The 21,503-nt window shown below is 37.5% G+C and overlaps 1 protein-coding gene across 4 annotated transcripts in view; it reads left to right on the top strand.

Moving 5' to 3' along the window:
• homer (protein) overlaps positions 1–21,503 on the top strand; it is a 427,795-nt gene that overhangs the window by 208,074 nt on the left and 198,218 nt on the right. The window lies entirely within an intron of this gene.

The raw sequence follows: 21,503 nt of genomic DNA, 5'->3' as shown, positions 1-21,503 counted from the left end.
TCCCTTAGTGTCGTAGTAGATGCTGTCACCTTATACTTTTTGTAGCCGTTAGTATTTTCAGTCGTTCGGGACACTTAAATAACAGACCCAATCTGTCTGTTGAATAGCTTTTAATCTTCGGTTTATATTATTATTATTAATATTACAAGTTAGGATGGCCATAGAGTCAAAGAGGAGACAGTATGTGCCTCATTTAAGAGCGATGTATTTCTCATACAACATTTCATGCAATAACGTGGCGAACCTTCGTTCTTATTGGATAAATTAATAAGTTCTCCCATCTATAATCTCAATGTGTTTATAGAGTATACGAATGTTTCTAAAATTGTCTGGAACTTCGTAATTTATGTTAGACGATAATTTTGAACTTGTACGGAAGTAGCATAACTAAACCTGACTTCCGAAATTCTATTTTATTTCAACACATGCCGGAAACCGTCTATAATTAGTACCTGCTCTATTAAGCTCTATTTTTTTCTTTTTACTCTTGTTTTCTGTTACGACTGCTGAGTTAATGTCGAATGCACCACACCAATTATATCCAGATGTGTGCACCGCCCTCTTTTGCCACTTCCTTCTCCTCCTCCTTTTTTTCTATTTTTTTTTTAGTTCCTCTCCTGTAGGGAGATATATCCCAGCTGCTGCGCTGCAAGTGTGCCATGTCAGGACGTGAAATGGTAAGGAACGGAATGTGTAGCAGATTGAAAATCCAGTCGGTACATTCTCCGCCTTCTCAGTGTTAGCATATTCATTCCTTTCGCTTGTGCGTTTCTCCTTGTCAGGTTCGCTGTTAATGTCAGTTATTTACGTGTCCTTAGCATCATATACCATGTTATTTCTTTTCAATGGGAATAGAGCATACATAATTCACTTCTAGATTTTTTTCCTACTATCTGCTCTCGATTGCCGAACGCGTTGAGTGCTTGACAGAGGATTTCACTACTTGTGGACGTGCGTCCTAGTCACGGCATGGATATTGCTTTACGTTTGTCTGCGCAACAGTTTTGGCAAATCTGCACTCATCCACGTCCTCGCGACCAGCTTAAAGCTGTGGATATTAAGATTCTGATAGTTGGGCGTAGTCATAGTACTTTCAACTATTCGGCTCCTTATATCGTGATGTTTCCGGCTGAAGCAAAGAACAATTTGGAAATACTGATTTTGAGAGAATGCATAATATATTTTCATGATTTGTTATGAATGTGTAGTACTGACACGGGCAATTAGCTACTAAGACGAAAATAGAAACGGATACAACAAGAATATGAATAATGTATCGTCTTGCCTCTAATGTTATTCTGTTTTGTACATTTGCTTTTCTCTAGGACATCATCTTTTGTCCCATGCATTTTTTACACATCATCTCTTGTCCCATGCATTTTTCACAGTTAAATTGAATGCATTTTGGCATTTAATTCCATTTCTATTTACCAACCTTGCATCCATGATTTTCAAATATCACGTCTTGATTTATTTGATGTGTATATAAAAGTTTCTTGGATGATATCTGGTTCTTCTTCCTTATCTTGCTGTCATACGTGATACATTCTCCCGCTTATTTTGTTTGTTAATATTTGCTATTAAGCAAGACAATAATATCTAGGAATGGACAATGAAAACTGGGGAATGATTGCGTTTTCGAGCTTAAGACACATGTACATTTTATCTGACAGGTTCAGTTTTAGCCTTGGAACATTATTATTTATGTACTTCTCAGCGGGGAGCGCAATGAATAAAGTTAATATCGCATTTTCAGAGCTTCGAAGACACGGAGAGGAGAGATTTCGGCAGAGATATTCCGATTTAGCATGTCTGTGCACGATCTTGTGTTGAGACGGAAAGAAAAGCAACGTGTGTCTGAGGGGGCGGGGAGCTCATAAATATGGAAATAGATTGGAAATCCCATTTCTGTTCTGAGGAAAGGTTGGGCTCTGCACATTTGCGAGGGGAGAGGAGGAAATGGAATTGAGGAATACAGTTTGTGATCCGTATTCGTTCGCAGGATGTATTCGTGACCGGCAGATAGGAATGTTTTGTGATCCGCATAAATCGTGGTGCGGCTCTGTCGTTGAGAAAATGAGGCAGGAGAACGATTAATTCAAGTAATGGTGGAACGGAACGTTTCCCATTGAAAGGTTTTTGAAACTCAAAGAGATTATTTTTTTTTTTATACCACGTGAAATAAATTTCATCCTCGAGCGCATCTGGTATGAAAAAGAAAAGAAGATTAGCGTATACGAACACAGCCAACTAGAGGGAAGAGAATTCGATTCAATATGAAAAAAATTTAAGTTTCGAATATTAGATTTTTATGTAAGTCTACTTTGCGCAGTCACGTAGTAAACAACCGTAAGGAATCGTTTTATGGAGGGATGAATTTAACTTTTTCTTGCCAGTCCATCTTAGTTCGTGTATATAATGTTACGGATATGCATGTACAGTCACGGACACTTCTGCGTTGTAGCGATTCCATTGAAAGTAAATGAGGCCGCTACAACCCAGGAGTGGCCGTGACTGTACAAGGAAGCATAGGGGGTCTCGGCCAACACACACCATTGTAGTTAAAAATGCACAATGAACTATCCAAAAAGAGTTGAAAGCTTGTCTCCGCAGCGGAGTTGTTAGCATGGTGCGTCACCAAGCCAGAGTCTCCAGATTCGAACCCTAGGAAGGCATGGTCGTATACCCTCGTGTTCCTCTCATCATCACATTGAGATTCATCCCTATCGTCACAGTTTAGACAAGAGGTAGATAAAGCGACGTAATATAACCGATATAGAAGGAAAGATAAGTTACCGTAATATTTGTAAATTATTTTGTTAAAAAAAAAGTTAGTCCCTCAAGATTTTAGAGACAAATAATGAAAATGGTTTAACCGAAAAAAAAATTGACCCATGCTCAAAATTGCGAACAGTGTAGTGTACATGTTCGAACTGTACACTACATCATGTATTTTGTTTGTGGGTATAATAGAAAACAGTGCGTCCAATCCGCATTTCATCAATTTTATTGTTAGGTGAATTATCTATGTATCTCAACGAATTTATTATATTCATTACAAAAATACAATAGAACTGAGGTGGTGGTCCAGTCGGTAGAGCGGCAGACTGCACGCGCGCGCGCGCACACACACACACACACACACACACACACACACACACACACACACACACACACACACACACACACACACACACACACACACACACACACACACACACAGAGAGAGAGAGAGAGACAGTGGAACACTTATGCCTAGTCTCTGACTTGAACCTGGTACATTCGATGGCAAGATCTCGAGTCGACCACTCAATGCATTTGACCTCCGATATATAATGCGACTATATTAATTTACATTGATATTAAACTGATAAGATTTATGTGAAAGATATACAGTGCGAGTCAAAAGTCGTTGACCACCCCTTATAAATTGAAAGGGAGTGTAGATTGCAGCAATTGGCCATGGTAGTAATATGTTAGGCCTTGGGAGAAACTTTTTGTTGCATGTCATGACAACGTCCGCCATCTTGGATCCAACTTCATTTATTTAAATGGGAAGGGGGGCATGTGGGGTATGGTTTTGGGCTAGAATTTCACCAGAAATTCAGTGGTGAAGTCAGATTTATGAAAACTTTCGGTGTTGTTACAGAATCCCTCCACTGACAAGCTTAATCATAATACCCTCCCCCACATTTATATTTTCGAGTTAATAAAATATGCTAAATTTCCAAAGACTTGTCTCAATGGAAGAGAATACACGGAAGGATGATACGTCGAGCTTAACCACCAATGATCAAGGTACGTGTTATTGCCGTGGGTGGCTAGCTTCAAAGGAGAGAAAAGCGCTCTATCCTTTTTGACTATGCACTTTTTTCAATTACCCCGGCACTTGACTGTTCCATTAATGCATTACATGAGAAGTCTGGAGGCAAGTTAATTAAGTGGATACGGACCGAGCTTTTAACGTATAGTAGCTTTTAACTTTTTGTGGTCGTCTAGTGGAGCGACGACGGAACAAAGAAACGGCAGGGCGGACTGGATGCATTTTCAGATTTTGGAAGGTAATTTAGGCGTGCGTTGGGTAATGATCAAAACTAACTTACTGAGAACAAGTCATTCGAATCAGTTGCCGAATTCAAGTACTTAGGGGTAATATTAACTAATGAAAAGTTGTTGAGGAAATTTAAAGCATAACTATTCATGTAATTCACTTGAACTGTTAACCTCTCGTCTAATATCAGAGAATCTAAAGGTTGAAATATACAAAACGGTAATTTTGCCTGTAGTACTTGCATTTTTTAAATTCAGCATGGCATTTGTGCCATTGTTGGCTACTCGCGACGTGAGGATGAATGATCTTCAGATGGAATTGTTGAAGTTAGACACACACAGAACGCTCAGACCGGGATTCGAACACTGGAGCTTTAGTGGCTTGTAGTATTACATAGATGTGAAACCTGATACATTTCAAATAAGAACAGTTTTTTTAAAAAAAAAAAAAAAAGAAACACCATGAAAAGGTATTTGGATCTAAAAGATTTGAATTAGTTTAATTTTACATCGCTTTTCTGCCGATTTTGGCTAATCTTGACGATGGGTAGGAATGGTGATAAGATGAAACGGTTGAAATGGATGACACCACAGAAAAACCCACAGAGACTGTGAATCTAGGCGTCAGAGCCTCGTTAGGGCCTAAAAGAGAGGAAAAGAGAGGTGAGTGGAGAAGATTACAAAATTTGAACTGAATGAACAATATTCATATCCTAATGCTATTAAAATAATAAAATCAAAAAGACTTCCGTGATCACATCATATGGCACGCATGAGAGAGGAAAGGATCTATGTAGGGAACCTTAATGTAAGAAACCTTTGCGAAGGTCAAGGTGGTAGAACAGAATTGAGAACGATAATAAGGATTTTACTGATCTTGTCCAGGATGGGGACAGATGGATTACTTTTTTTTGTTGATCAGAGTTTAGAAATGGCACAGTCCACATTTTTATTGTTTTCTTCTACGTTACCCGCTGAACAAATTGGTTGTCAAGGAAATCAGGAAGAATTTATGTATAGACACTAATATAATCAAGCCCGACGTTTTCCCTCGTCATCTTCTTGTTCTGTTCATGGTATCGAGACTAGACAGACCCTCGTCTCGGTTTCAAAGAGCAAGTCTAGTTTCGTCTCAAGCCTTGATAAGCATTGTATAAGGAACATATTATAGTGCGTTAATTTATTATATGAACTTTTGCTGCCTGTAGAGCAAAGAACGTTTCATAATCTCGTTTTTCTGTTTAACGTCTTATTTCGATGCTGTGAACCGTCGAAAACGGCATTTTATCGTGAATATTCGTACTCGTTAATAGACGGAGTCTGTTTAAATTATTGTTATGGTTACAGATATAAATGTGACGTTTAAGAATATTCATATGTGAGTTGTTATTAAAATTCTGAATTGAATGGGTGAATGAAACTTCTAATGTTATAAATTTTGACTTTATTGATAAACTATTGAAATTTACAATTATTTTCGTACTTTCCACAATAGGCTTCTATCTCTATCTATCTGGTCTAAGTGTTTAGTTCTCCTGGTGTATACCTTCTTCTTTAATGTGTTCCAGAGGAGAGAAAGCGGCTGAGAGATGTCAGTTATCATCTTCAAAGCTTACGTTTAATCGGCGTGGAACAAGCTCTGGAAACAACTTTTTCATTTGAGTGTGTTTGTGTGTGTGTGTGTGTGTGTGTGTGTGTGTGTAAGAAATCTATATAAAGAAGATTCTAATATAATTTGCAGTGAAAATAATAACCTCAATCCCTCAAGATGAGTGTGACGTTAGCTCTCGAAAGCCTATCCGGAAATCACGTGGCTGACATTCCGAGAAAACCTCTATCATTCGTCGTCCGGAAAACTTCAAGATTTTTTTCATAATTTGTAGTGAAGTTGCAAGCTGGCGAAATGGGAAGGTTTCTGAATATTCTGGGGCCCCCTTTTCGACGACCAGTTGTCAACTGTAAAATAGTAGCATAGATGAAATCGAGAAGCAATCATTTTATACTCGCACACGCCGTGCACACACACACACTCTTGTGCATGCATAAACATAAATTCAAACTCTTTACGTAGTCAATTCTTCACAGCACAATGCTCTTGGAAATGAGCTCTTGTGCATAGACTGGCAATTGAAAAGCCTCATTCTCAACTTCCCGTGAAAACATTTCAGTAGGGTATTTGAAATTCCCCCGGAAAAGAGACACTCTAGGACTAAAGCAGTTAAAGGAAGCTTCGGGAATGACGAGAGGGAGAAACTTTATTACAGATGCAAACCGACAGAGACCGATGCATATCAAAGACTTCCGCGACGCTTAGGCCACACAGGAAAAGGCGGCTAGCCCGCAAATCTTGTTACCAAAATGGCTGGGGAAGATCAAAGCAAGTACGTTGCGTCTCTTGTAAAGTAAAATGAATGCGGATCGAGGCCGGGTTGTTATTTCTTGCTCAATGCGTGGTAATTATCCTCATTTGCCTTTTGACAGCCGCCTTTTGCTTCTAATCTCACCATTGTTACAGACGCACCCTGTTTTTCCAGTGAATATTCAAAAGATCAGCTAGTGTGAGCGAATTCGTGGAGGTGTAAGTAGAAATTGATGAACATTTCTTCTGGATGCTACTCTGTAGCGAACAATTTCCGCATAAAATCATTTGGATCTATAGTACAGTCGATATTAACTGCAGGCTCCAGTAGTCCCGTGTGCACGTTTCAAGTATATCTGAGTCTGACTTGCTGTTCCATGCATTTTGTGTGACGTGTAGGATACAGCATCCCGAGAGAGTCAATAACGTCATGCTTTCTCTAGCCGGGCGCGGTCGAAACTGCGCGGGATGACCCGTACCAGGAAACCACAACAGTCCTGGTATTGTTGGTTACCGGACAAGCATCAAAATGTAATATCTTTACTGAAGTTGATCTTAGAAGTAATATTTTGAAAACAATTTGCACTGAGTTTCAAGACTTCAAGACGTGAGTTCGCATGATCCTGTAAACTCAATGTAGAGCTCTAATTACAGCATGCAATAGAATGCTGACAGCTTGTACTGCTCGTTCTATAGAATGCGATAGCTGTCATTAATGTAAATGAATCATTCTGCATCCATAGCCAACATATACTTAACATTTCAATGCTTGTGATGAAGGGTTTGACTCAAAAATATTTTTTTGATGTGGCACCATGAAATAAGTGACCCGAGTCCTGAAGTTTAATCTAATACATTCTTAAACAGCATGCGTTTTAAAGTTGAAATCAACATTATGCAGTAATGCTATACTTAAACAAAATAAGTGAAATAATTGTTTAATTGATAAGAAAATATTCATACAATATTCGTATTGTATTGGAATTATCTGGGTTGCGCTCAAAAGTAATCCTTCGTGTGCCTTCATCAATTTCATCTAATTCTCACTCATCCTCATCGCGATTTGCCAAAAGTGGGAGAAAAGCGACGCTAATCACAGGATGGCTACTCACCGGGAATTCTGCGTGAATTATTGTCTCCTGGAATTAGATGTGAAAAATTGCAACTTTTATTAATCCAAATTCAATTGACTTTATACATAGTATTTATAAATACCCTGAAACAAGTTTTTCACAGTTTAGTTTTTATTTTATGTAGGAGAGGAAATTTATCTGTGTGGAGTATAAACAGAATTATCTCAGTCCATTTGATTTGTTAGTGTCCTTTGTAGAACAATCTATCTGACGGACGGAATATTATTGCAAGATAAGATATTTTGAAGCTGATTAGGTAAATTTGAGTTTGAAATTCTCATACAATTAACAATTTTTTAGTAGATTAGACATTTGTGACTTTGTAGATGTATGTCGAGTCTCTGCGTGTGAAATGGCAAATGCAAACTCCGTGCCTTAAATTAAATATTTTAGATATATATATACCGTTTAATTGAATTGAATTAGACTTTTTGGATACATTGGAATCGCACAGATCCTTTATATTGTTAATATATTTGTGTGTGTATGTGTGTGGGTGGGGATAGGCGGTAGTGCATAAGGTTAAAATAGAGAAAACATCTATCTACTTATACCCTTGAATTTTTGGAAATTTCGCCTTGAAAAACGGGAATTATACTTAAATTTTATCATGGTTCTAGAGTGGCCACCATGAATTAACAAGAATAGAATATAAGGAATAATTCATTGAACAGGCTACACTAAACCTGATCTTGTGTCTCAAATTTTTAACTTGTCGAGTCTTTTTAATATTTATCCATATTCCTCGTTTTGCTTATTTGAAACCGATTTATAAAAAGGCGATGGCACTGATTGCTGCAATAATCTACACTAAGTATGAACCTGAATATATATAAGCCATGGCAACTATTTTTTTCCTCGCGAACAGGGGACAACACGAAAAATCTAAAACATACGTTTGAAAGTGTATGGAATGTACTTTCGAAAGAAGCCACCAGATGGTGTATGTGAATAACGATGGGGTTGTACGGAAGCACGCATGCAAGTTCAGTCGGTGAGTGACAGCGTTCGAAAATGAAGCAGGAGCAACGTTCGTTCGTTAAAATAGCAGTTCTCCGCGGCAGAAATGCACGATAATGCCATTCAAAGCTGCGGGAAGCACTGGGTGAGCATGTCATAATAAAACACAAGTGGATAACCAGGGTGAATACTTTGAAGGTTGTTAAACAGTGTAGTCTTGTGTACTTGTAGTTCATGCCATAATAAAACACTTGTCCAATGTCCTGTTTTCTGTCTCTTCCCTACGAGAGTCTCCTGCATCGAGACTTCATCTGGTGGCTTCATTAGAAGGTACATTCCATACACTTTCAGACGTATATCTTAGATTTTTCATGTTGTCCTTTGTTCGCGAGAAAAGAAAATAGTTGCCATGACTTATGACTTAACCCTCGTATTACACATATATATGTTTGCCAATAGTGTTATCATACATATTTTTTCTGTGATTTTTCGTTCAAAGTGATTATTGTCATGAGCTATAGTTAAGAAACGAGAGGATAACTGTGGTTGACGGATTTTATCTCGTATATCCTGTGCGAAGTAAATTTTGTTCACTGTTGTTGTTTTAATGGATCTTCTTTTTCAATGATTCCCCCCCAGTTGATTGAAGAGGAATATACCTTTGATATTTTGGATCTGAGAGGAGTAGGCTACCTAGTGATATTGTTTCGTGTTTTCTCAGTTTGAGGTAACTGGATTCACCTTAGAACTCTTAGCTTGACATGTTTGACAGGTCTCAATTGTTTACCGTTCTCACTGTAAGATACGTATCTTCACGAGAATTGAACATAAAGAAATTAATTTTGTGTTGAGATGAACATACCATGTCAAGTTTATCATGCGGAGATAGCTAAGTTGAGAACTCCTTGAAGTGAGAACTTGCTAAAAAGGGAAAGGGTTGGGATGAGAAATTCGGATCGAACTCTGAAGTAGATTACATAAAAGCATCCGTCACGGAAATGAAGTTTCCTGAGGTAGGAGAAAAAGAGGATTCGTATCTTGAGGTTGGGGGGGGGGGGGGACGGTTACGATCGATTCCAGGAGACGAAGAGTATTCGCGGTTTCCGTCGAAAACCCCCAACTTTTTTTTCCTTACCGGAATCATGTTCCGGAGTTTAGGAGGGAGGCATCATCTGTAGGTCGCTAGAACGTTTGCGACTGCCACGTCTCTTAAGAGTAGAAAAGGGAAGCTAGATAGACGTTTTTGGGTTCGTTAAATAGAGGCACGTTCTCTCTATTAGCACCAGACATCACCTTTCCTTTTTTCTTTATTTCCCAACATTTTGGCGCACCGTCACACTGAAATTTCCGATCTGTGAGCGTGCACTATTTAGTAGCAGAACGCCCTGTATTAACATGAAACTCAATTTCCTTCAGTAGATATGCTAGCTGTTATTTGTTTCATGTCCACTTTATGCACAGAAAGGCTAACCGGGACTGGGCCTCAGTTTCAAGTGGGATCCAAACCACCTGTGTGCCTACACCAGGTATCGTACCCGGTACTCCTTGATTACAAAGCCATCCAGCAGGCCCTGATATCCTAACTGTTAAAGTTCTGTTTTAATCGTCGTGAGTACTCAATCCTGAGGTTGGTTTGTTCAGGATATTTTTACCCACGAGAGGTTCCTACTACGTCTCAATGGTTCATCTACTGACTGTATTGTTTTTCATTTGTTTTTCTTCTTTGCGCGTTCACATTTACATAAGGCAAGCCTGTGCTTCTTACTTGTTGCATTTCTCAATTTGCTCCTCTTTTACCAAGATTTACATTAGCTTTTGCAATTGCGAGCTGCTACCAATGTTGTTTTTTCCTTAATTCTACCTTCATTGTTTTCTTCGTTTCTTCATGCTCACTATTCTGCATTTTCTTTTGATAATCAATTTTCATATGCCTCTCTTGCTGTATGCATCTCTCATTATATCTTTCTTTGTCGTTCGGTCTATCACTTTGATCTTCAACACCTACTGTACCACCTTAAGGTTCAAGTGTTGTCCTTTCACTTTCAGCTACTGTCGATATTTCACAACCTTGTAGTGCTCATGACATGTACTTGGTTTTGATTTGATTTTTGTTATTTAACGTCGCATTTATTCTACTTTTGGCTAATCGCGACGATAGGGATGAGTGATGATATGATGAAATTGGTGAATGGACGCTCACAAAGAACACAAACACCAATGAAGTGACAACTTTATTTTCGCACTCTAATTCATTTAATCTCCAAATACACAATACAATGTAGAACATTAAAAGAAGATGAAAACGTCCATTTCAGAATTCTTTTCTCCTATGAACGATATCATTATCAGATATTAGAATAGTGAAAACTGTATTCATTTGCACAACGTGTTGCGCATTACTTTTAGCAATGAAGATTTTTTTTGTTCGAAAGTAATGTAAATTTAATTGTAGTGCTGCCTCCTAGAGGAAGAAGAAACAAGCTACTGTTGCTAGACATGTGTCTGTGCAAACAGGACCTGGAATGGTGAACGTAGTTTCGTTATAATGTTAAGTATTACGTTGTTTGTGAGTTTGTGTAATAAATGCAGTTAATCTTGTTAACATATGTGTTTCCATCGCACAACATTATTGCGCAGTCGGTATAAAAGAACTTTACTCTTCATGGATTGCAGGATTTGCAAGAACCTTACATTTCCGTAAGTTTATTCATCTCGGACTGACTGTCCTCATTCGTACAACAAGCTGTTGTAGCAATCATAAACGTGTTGCTTTGAAGCAATTTGACATAACACGGTAAGGATTACCGTCTACATTGTTTAAGTCTTACAAAAATAGTGTGATGTAAATATATATATATATCAAGATTTCTTATAACGTGGAAACAAGTTATATTCATGAAACGTACAAGGGCTTTGTCACGTTCATAGATACATTGTGGTCCGATGCATATCAAGTATAATTATAAGTGAAAACTCACTTTTCATAGTTGTTAGGTTAAACGTTTGGATATACAGTCATAAATATGTACACAAACATGATATTTAACGCTTTCGACGAAGATTCAGAGGACATTGAATATTATCTATTACGTTTCGAACAGTTGTGTATCATTCAAAAGTTCAGTGATGATCAGAGAGTTCCTATACTCATCGCCTTTATAGGTGCAAAGCCATTTAAAGTCTTGAAAAATGTAGTCGCACCAGACCTTGTACAGAATCTGTCGTATTCTCGTCTAAAGGATAGTCTTTTGTCACACTACAAACCTGTAACTAATAAGTTTGTTGAACGATATAAGTTTCGACGTTTTGTGCAAGAGGAAGGTGAAACCGTTTCTGCTTATTTCATAAGGCTGAAGCAACAAGCCATAAAATGTAACTACGGCAATTATCTGGACGAAGCTTTGGTTGAACAGATAGTATTGGGCATACGATCTGAAGTTACTAGAAGAAAGTTGCTTTCTGTACAGTCACTAACCTTTCAGCGATGTCAGGAACTGACATTACAACATGAAATGTTAGAGAAAGAAACCCGATTGTTAATAAGATCAGAAAATGTAAAGCAAGAGTCAACAGTTTCACGCACCTCAACCCAATTTCCAAAAAGAACAGTGCAAGGGAATAAACATACAGAACAACATACTTATAGTTCGTCTAATCCAACGATTCACGGAATGAAATATACTGATTACAGCTGTCCTAACTGTACGTACAAACATGATTCTAAAGACAACTGTCCAGCCAAGGATTCTGTTTGTTCATTCTGTAGGAAACGTGGTCACCGGCAAAAGCGGTGTAGGAAGAGAGGGAAGTTTAAACGGAAACCTAATAGTAATAACGTAGGGTAAACTACTAAACACACAAATTTACAGATGTCAACATCTCAAAGTTCACTTGATGAGCAAACAACATGGTTACCTATATGTCAAATCACAAACCCTGACACCTTCTGTAAACAAAACCACCTGCATGCAGAAAGCATTGCAAACTCATACAAGTAAAATAATCCACACGAAAATCCAGCGTTGTTACAGGATTCATTACGTAAGGTAAAACAATGGCAAATTTGTAGTATGCGATACGCTGCCGCAAATGACGTCTCACTTTAAACCCAATGCTCTTTCTTTTTTTACTTATTGCTTCACCTTTATGGTTAACTCTTTGCACCAGTAATCATTTCCCATAAATTTGGCTTCTTTCTTTGAATATATTTTACTTGCATTTTTTAGACAAAATGATATAACATGGTAATGTATATTTCTAAGGATGATATAGATAGGAGTGTATTTGAAATTTGTTTGTACATTTTATGTAAATTGCATCTTATGTAACTAAAATATATAATGGGCATAAACAGCCATATGCATTGCTGTAAGTCCAATAAATATATTGATGACGATGATCAAAACAAGACAAAAAGTTCGTAAATTTATTGCGGTTGGAAACTTTGACAAGCATCCTAATAACGATTTTTGTTCCGCCAAATATAGTGCACTTCGTAAAATAACTTGGTGACATCGCAAGGCAAGATAAGTGTGAACATTTTGTAGTAATATAACTTTCAATGAGCTTAGAGATTTGTGTACATAATGATATTTTATAACATTGGTTATTTTCTAAAAATAATCATGTGAACAGCAAGGAAGTAGTGCAACTTAGTAATATTGCCTGACTTAGCCTTAGAAAATAACATGCCGAGTTCTATGCGTGAGGGAAAGTCTCCGTGTTCTCCGAGCTTGTTTTCAAAACACCAGCAAGGACAGCCTTTGCAAAGGGGTGAGAAACAGATTCTACTCAATATTTATGTAACGTTCTGTCAGTAGTATCCTGAGAAACCAGTAAATGAAGTGGTTAAGTTGGTATCCCAGTGCAGTGGTGTGTCAGTGTCTGCAGTTTTAAGGGTTATGAAACAGAGAATGACCGGGAGAGTAACAATGTATGCGGCTGCATATTCGTCTGATGTTTTGAGAACGGGTTCTCACATTCAGAGGCTCTTATATAAAATGAATAGGTGCGGCGAACTATGAGTGTAACAGCAGATGATTGCGGTCATGGATCAGCTGACGCGGAGTGATACATCGAATCGGTGATCCGTTTGTTTACAGAAGGTCTCAGGGATTTTGATTTAGACCTTAGTGTCGTCTCATACAGTTGTGACTCACACATCATCGGGTCACCTACGTCCAATTACCCTTTATCGAAGAATCCAATGCTAAAGGATTTACTTATTAACGGCAAGTTTGTTCAATGTGAGCTCGATACAGGGTCTGCCGTAACTCTGTTCCAAGCAGATTCATTCAGGAATTGGTTTCCAACGACTGATATTAACCATTCCTCTATAAAAATATATGGCGTAGGGAAACATGCTCTTTCAGTGCAAGGACAAGCTGAACTGGAACTTACACACTCTGGATCGACTTACTCACTTCCTGTTATTTTGTGCAAGGAACATCTAAATTATCCACTCATAGGTCGTACCTGGTTAGATATCGTTACTCGGGATTGGAGAACGCTACTGTTATGCTCAGAGCCGGCAAGTTCTATGGTAGTGATACCTACAGATATTGAGGAACTTCAACACTCACAGTCGAATTCTGATCAAGCCTTTACTTCTAACACTGGTATAGACGTAACGAAGCCGATCTCGAACACCATACACGTGAGGTTAAGTGAAGATGCTACACCTACATCGGATAGCGGATTGTCTTTTAACAAGGAAGGATTAGTTGAAGAGGAATCTTGTCAATCCTCAAGTCTGAAAGTCAAGAAAGGTTCAGGTAATAGGTGACCGGAAGCTAGATCCGTAGGATAAAGACTCCACGTAGACCATTTCTTCTTGGCTGGGAGAAAGTTCCTGTTGCTTGTGGATGCTTCCAGTGACTGGATAGATGTCTGGCCAGTATCGTCGTTAGATACACCAGAGACCATACGCTGGATTCTTCAGTCATGCTCGACTCTCGGAATTCCACAGACAATAGTTTCCGACAATGGTCCAACTTACAGCAACATCACGTTCCGTTCTTTTTGCCAGCAGTTCGGGATCGAACACATCACAATACCGCCATACCACAGTCCTGGCAACGAGCTTGCAGAGAGGTACGTACGCACGGTGAAGACTGGCATGTTTAAGGTGTTGCATGAACACCCACATCTGACTTCTTTACAGTTCGATGCAAAGTTAGCAGAGTACCTGCTGTTTTTGAGGAATTCCCGGTTGGGAGAGGAACGTAGTCTTCCTGCAGCCTCAGTCCTCACCTTCATTCCAAGAACATGGTGGAACTGTATACGTGGTGATCATAATAGAGATGACGTGAGGACAGAAGCTCCTCCTTTCTTGAAACCTAGGAGCAACCACAGCAAACCATACAGGACATTTTCACCTACCGAAACCGTATGGGTTCAATCACCGAAGCACTTGTCACCTAACTTCAACCAGGCAGATATTGTAGAAAGGTTGGGTGGCACTCACCTTTACAAAGTGCGCTTTACAGATGGATCTCAAAGAGTGGTACATTCACGTTGGATTCGTCACAGGACACACAGACAACAAAACCATCCAGAAACCTGGGATGATGATAGTCCACCCGGACCAGAAGGCGCGGCGGAGAATCGAAATTCAGATTCCAAAATTACCCCCACCTCAACCAGACGTTGATGACCATCAACCCCAAGACGCTGACGCTGCTCCACGACCAACATCCATTCCTCATGTGCCTAGAAGATCGACCAGGATTAAGGTACCCCCTGACAGATACGGGTACCCTTGTTAATTTTTTTTTTTTTTTGTAACTCTGGGAGGAATGTAGTGCTTCCTCCTAGAGGAAGAAGAAACAAGCTACTGTTGCTAGACATGTGTCTGTGCAAACAGGACCTGGAATGGTGAACGTAGTTTCGTTATAATGTAAAGTATTACGTTGTTTGTGAGTTTGTGTAATAAATGCAGTTAATCTTGTTAACATATGTGTTTCCATCGCACAATACAATGTAGAACATTAAAAGTCAAGATGAAAACGTCCATTTCAGAATTATTTTCTCCTATGAACGATATCATTATCAGATATTAGAATAGTGAAAACTGTATTCATTTGCACAACGTGTTGCGCATTACTTTTAGCAATGAAGATTTTTTTGATCGAAAGTAATGTAAATTTAATGACAAAACCTTTTTTTAAAAAATCGAATATTATTTTTATAATCATTATTTGAAGTTGAAACTATTTTTGAAAATTACTCTTGCTCATCACAGATTGAAGGTTAAGTTAATTCGGAGACATGTTTCTTAAACTTGCAATGAAACATTTTTTGAAGTTGTACAGCTCTTGCAGCGAACTTCATTATTCTCATCGTTATATGTTTTCACCATTGGCCTGGGTAACCTTGTATTTTTCTTCAGATATTTGACTCTACTCAGAAAACCTTCATTTTCTGTTTAAGAAACTAGGAAGCCAAGAGCTCAAAACAGATTAAGCGAGTTGCTCGTTTTTCAGTAATTAGCATCCTTGATTATCCTCCTAATTATGCGTACTTGTACGAGTCTCACGTTCAAGGTGCTTGATGAATCCTCGCAAGAAGACACCATCTGGGGAGCATAAAGGAAGCGGTACTAGTGCCGGTCGCTTGTTGAGGTGACTTGTTCAAAGACATTCCTTTGCGGATGCCTCTTTTGTGCAGATACGAAGGTATGTTAGCCAATGGGAAATGACAAAGAGGAGATGCTTGCATGTTTCCGTAATTAAGGCTTTATTCCTAATTTGTGAGCTTGGTGATGCATCCGCTTAACTCTAGCAGAAACGCTTTTGGGAGGCAGCGTCTCTCTCGAAATCAGATAAAGAGAACATTTTCAATTTTTACCGTAGAGAAGAATAATCTTCAATTCGTCGTACTAGCTATTCGAGGAAAATGCTACGTTTCGATTCCCAGGGTGGGTGATTTCAGTTGAAAATTTTTCCGGCAGTGTCCCTGCAGGGAGATGCTCCCGGGTTTCTGGGAATGGGCGGCCGGAGCGTGGTCCCGATCACATCACCCACAAATGGCCGAGATTGTGAATGTGTGGAGTCGTTTGTCTTCACATCCCCTCATATGACTTCACAGCATGTTGCGGATGGTATATGTATCCAATGGCGATATAAATGGTTTGTAAATAAACTAGTTTTTTCTTAATAGCCCACCGGTACTTAATTTCTAGATAGCCCTTGTATATACTTCTGCTTTGAGATATATAATAGTATCTGATTTTACTGTTTACCAGAACTTTAGTGCCTATTCAATTTGTATATCTTTGAAGAACGATTGGGAAGACTGCAGGTATAACTTTTCTATTTAAGAAATGTTCCAGTGAGAAATGTTACTCTTGGTTGAAAAGTAAGTTAGCTGGAAAGCAATTAAGCTTTCTAAATCTCACAGAGGAATAAAAATAAAACACCATTGTTGTATTTGGAAATAAATTTACTTGGCTTATTCCAACTACCTTGTTTTTGGAGAAAACTGAGAACTTCCCTTTCACCAAATCTTTCCTCAGCACGAGCTTTATTTATTCGTGTGTTCTCTAATGCAAAGATAAATGTGTAGTTGGGATTGTCGAAAGGTTTGGATTCAGGAAGCTTGTTTTTTCTTTATTACGGAATCAGTTTCGAGGCCGCCGCTTGGACCTTTTCCCAGTGTTTTCCAAGCCATTGAATCCGCCCATATCGCAGGAAATCGATCATGGTGTTTGTGGTTGTTTTAGGACCCAGAGAGAGTATTCCAATACCTAACCATAAAAGAGAGAAGAAAAGTACTGCCTCTAGGTTAGGGTCTTCGTGTTCTTATGCCTTCAGTTACTCTCAGTGAACTATAAGCAATTCGGGAAGCCCTTATATATATAAATCTTCATTGCATTTCCGAATAAAATGAAAACTGTTTTCTGTTTTTCTCCACTTTATTATCTCCAGAGCAAACCTTCGTGGGACAGCGGCCCGGTAAATTGTCGCTGACCCGATTCCATCAATGCTACTTGTATATACTTTTAATTTTTTTTAACTACTTCTATTTATGTACCATTAAAATTAAATACTAATAAAGAAATTATGGCGTAATTATATATAGAAATAGACCGATTTCCTAAAGTGTGACTTATTGAGAAATAAAAAAAAAACACTGTATCTACTGAAATGACAAATTTCAGGAGAACCTCTCACCGCCCTGTACAATTGATACCTGGGCCCAGTATAGGGCCGCGGCCCGGCTGTTGAGATAACTGCCCTAGAGTTTGTTTGACGTTGAAAATTCATTTCATACTCTATAGAGGCAGTTCCCTGGATAATTAGTAAGAACTGTAGAACCTCAGTTCTATTCCACGAAGGTTAATTAGAGTACACTACTGTTCTTGAATATGTACAATTTCCCTTCGAGAAAGTATTGTTACTATTGACCCGAAGACTGGTAGTTTGTATTTCCCAAGCACTCTCTCGCACCACCTATTCCTATTAATTTATTTTTCTACAGCAAGCTTTGAATTTAATGAGCCTTCATTTTGACTATTCCTTGCATTTTTTCCGCATGTTAACATGCAACCTTATACGTTCAAACATTTACTATTTCATTCCAGTTTCTTTCTTTCCCCGAACGGTTCAACTGTAGATAGTGCAGCAAACTTAGTCAATGTTTGAAGAATGGTAGTAGAGAATTATAATTCAGTCGCCAGAGACCGTATCTCTTGACAGTCTGGTACCATTGTCTAAAAATAAACAGTCTAAGTGTGCCTAAGCAAAGTTTGGAGGATTGAAGTCCGCTTCAATTTATCTCGTTAGAGCGGCCACGCTTTCGTGCTACACTGGCATTTTATTGTACAGTTTTGGCAGTATCTGCAAGTATTCGAACATTTGTGGCAAAATCGAACGAGAAACGAAGTAAATTCTCACGCTGATAATGCATTCTTTTCTATTAAGCAAGAGCATAACAAATATTTTAAGTGAAACCCCATATAATAAACTGTGACCCTTTATCTAATTCTATTTTGTTTATCCTAATTTTAATTCAAACCGAGCACTGGGACCAGGTAGTTTGTTAATTAGCTTGATTTTCTGAAGAAGGAAGCACAGAGAAAATTGTATCGCTAATGTCATTTCATTATGTAATGAAGATTTTCAGAAATTAAGACGTTTAATGTAAAATAAATTGCGTTTATAAAAGGCCAAACTTTACACAACGTATGGTGTATCCTTTTTACTGCAATTTAATATACTCTAAATGTTATACTGAGTGCTATGATAACTTTTCAAAACTAACTAACTAACTCTCTAGCCTTCTTAAACCCGAAGGTTCATGGCTGCAGCAACACAGGCCTTCCATCTGTCCCTATCTTGAGCAAGATCTATATACTCTTTTCCATCCCTTCCGATTTCCTTTAGGTCCATCTCAACGTTGTCCCTCCATCTTCGTCTTGGCCTTCCTACAGGTCTCTTACCATCAGGTTTCCCAACAAGAATCCTGTAAACTCCTCTTTCCTCTCCCATTCGTGCCACATGGCCTGCCCACCTAAGTCTTCTTGATTTAATTATTCTAATAATATCTGGACATGAATACAAATTATGTAGTTCTAAATTATGTAACCTTCTCCACTCACCTGTCTCGTCATCCCTTTTAGGTCCAAATATTTTCCTAAGAATCTTATTTTCAAATACTCTCAATTTATGTTCCTCTCTTAATGTAAGGGACCAAGTTTCACACCCGTATAATACTACAGGCAAAATTACTGTTTTGTATATTTTAACTTTTAGTTTCTTAGATATTAAACGAGAAGAAAAGTTTATGAAGAGAGAAGTAACATGCATTTCCTGAATTAAGCCTACTTTTTATTTCCTCTTTAATATAATTTTCATTTGTTAATATTACTCCTAAGTATTTGAATTTGGAAACTGGTTCAAACGAGTTGTTATCAATAATTAGATTTTGATTATTACCTAACACTTGGTTTCGGCCTGTAAGCATATATTTAGTTTTCTCTTTGTTAACTTCCAAACCTATCTCTTTAGCAGTTTTGAAAAATATTTTAGCATTATTCTTAATCGTATTTATATCATCCCCCAGTAAGTCTACATCATCTGCATATGCTAACAACTGAGTCACACCATTTAATTTTAGTCCTTCTTTAGTTTCTTTTACCTTCCTAACAGCATATTCTAAGGCAAAATTAAAGAGCAATGGAGATAATGCATCTCCTTGTTTTAACCCATCATGAATTGTAAATTTGTCAGACATATTAATACCCACACGAATTTTACTTTCTGTTTCACTGGTGCATATTTTTATGATACTAACAAGCTTCTTAGGTATTCCAAACTCTACTAATATATTATATAATTTATCTCTTTTGACCGAATCATATGCTTTTTTGAAATCAATGAATAGCTGATGGACATTTTGATTATATTCCCACTTTTTTTCAAGTGTCTGTCTGATGTGAAAAATTTGATCTGTAGTTGATCTGTTACGTTTAAATCCACATTGATAATCACCTATAATTTCATTAGCATATGGGGTTAGTCTTGTTAAAAGAATGTTAGACAATATTTTGTATGTTGTTGAGAGTAGAGAAATTCCACGGTAATTATTGCAGTTCATTTTATCACCTTTTTTAAACACAGGAACAATTATGGATTCTTTCCACTGTTGAGGGATTTCTTCTTTATTCCATATTAAACAAATTAATTTATGAATTTGACATATTAATGAATTTCCACCATATTTAATTAACTCAGCTGGTATTAAATCAATGCCAGGTGCTTTGTTATTCTTAAGCCTTTTAATAGCATCTTTAACTTCAGTCAAGTTAGGTTCTGGAACTAAAGGTTCTGCTGTGTGGACTTCATTTACTTCTGATTTATCTCCTACATGGACATTTAAAAGGTCATTAAAGTAGTTCTTCCATCTATTTAGAATATCGCTTGGGTCAGCTAGAAAATTACCGTCTTTATCTTTTATCAAGTTTACTTTAGGTTGCCACCCCTTTCTAAATTCATTTACACCTTTATATAAATCTCTGATATTTTTATTTTTGCTGTTTGTTTCAATTTCGTTAATTTTGCTTTTCAAGTAATCTCTTTTTTTTACTTCTAAACGTGCGGTTAACTTCTCGCTTTATTGTATTATAATTGCTTAGATTTGTATCATCCGAGTTATTTAACCACCTAAGTCTAGCCTGATTTCTTATTTCTATTAGATTATGACATTCATTATCAAACCATGGCTTACTTTTTCTTGGTTTATGGTATCCTATAGTTTGTTTAGCTGCTGATTCTATTGCATTACGTATGTGCTCCCAATTCTTATTTACGTCTGTTTCATTTATATTTTCATCATCATTTAAATCCTGCAAAACCTCAAATCTATTTGACAGTTTAATTTGGTAATCTTTCTTAATTCTTTCATCAGCAAACTTTCCTGTATCAAATTTTATAACTTTTAGATTTTGTTGCTTATGATTTATCACTGAGAGTCTTTCTCTTAATTTAGCAATTACTAAATAATGGTCACTGGCACAGTCAGCACCTCTATGTGTACGAACGTCAATTATACTAGTATGCCTTCTCTTATCAATGAGAATATGGTCTATCTGATTATGAGTTTTACCATCTGGAGAACACCAGGTATATTTATGGATATCTTTATGTTTAAAAGTGGTACTTTTCACAATTAAATTCTTTGAGGTTGCAAAAGTAATCAATCTTATACCATTATCATTACTTAATTCATGAAGACTTTCTTTACCAATCGTGGGTTTAAATGTCTCTTCTTTGCCAATCTGTGCATTACAGTCACCTAACAGAATTTTCATATCATACTGAGAAAATTTATCAAAGACCTGTTCTAACTCTGTATAAAAATCATCTTTAGTATTATCATCTTTATCTTCCGTTGGTGCATGTATGTTTATTAAAATAATTTTACACCACCTACCCTGTAAAACTGCATATGATATCCTATCATTAATAAATTCTATTGTTTTAAGAGCCGAGATAATTCTA

This window comes from Lepisma saccharinum, chromosome 11 (assembly GCF_977018435.1).
Source record: "Lepisma saccharinum chromosome 11, izLepSacc3.1, whole genome shotgun sequence".
Lineage (NCBI taxonomy): Eukaryota > Metazoa > Arthropoda > Insecta > Zygentoma > Lepismatidae > Lepisma > Lepisma saccharinum.
Note: the sequence above shows the minus strand (reverse complement) of the source record. Positions and strands in the feature narration are given on the sequence as shown.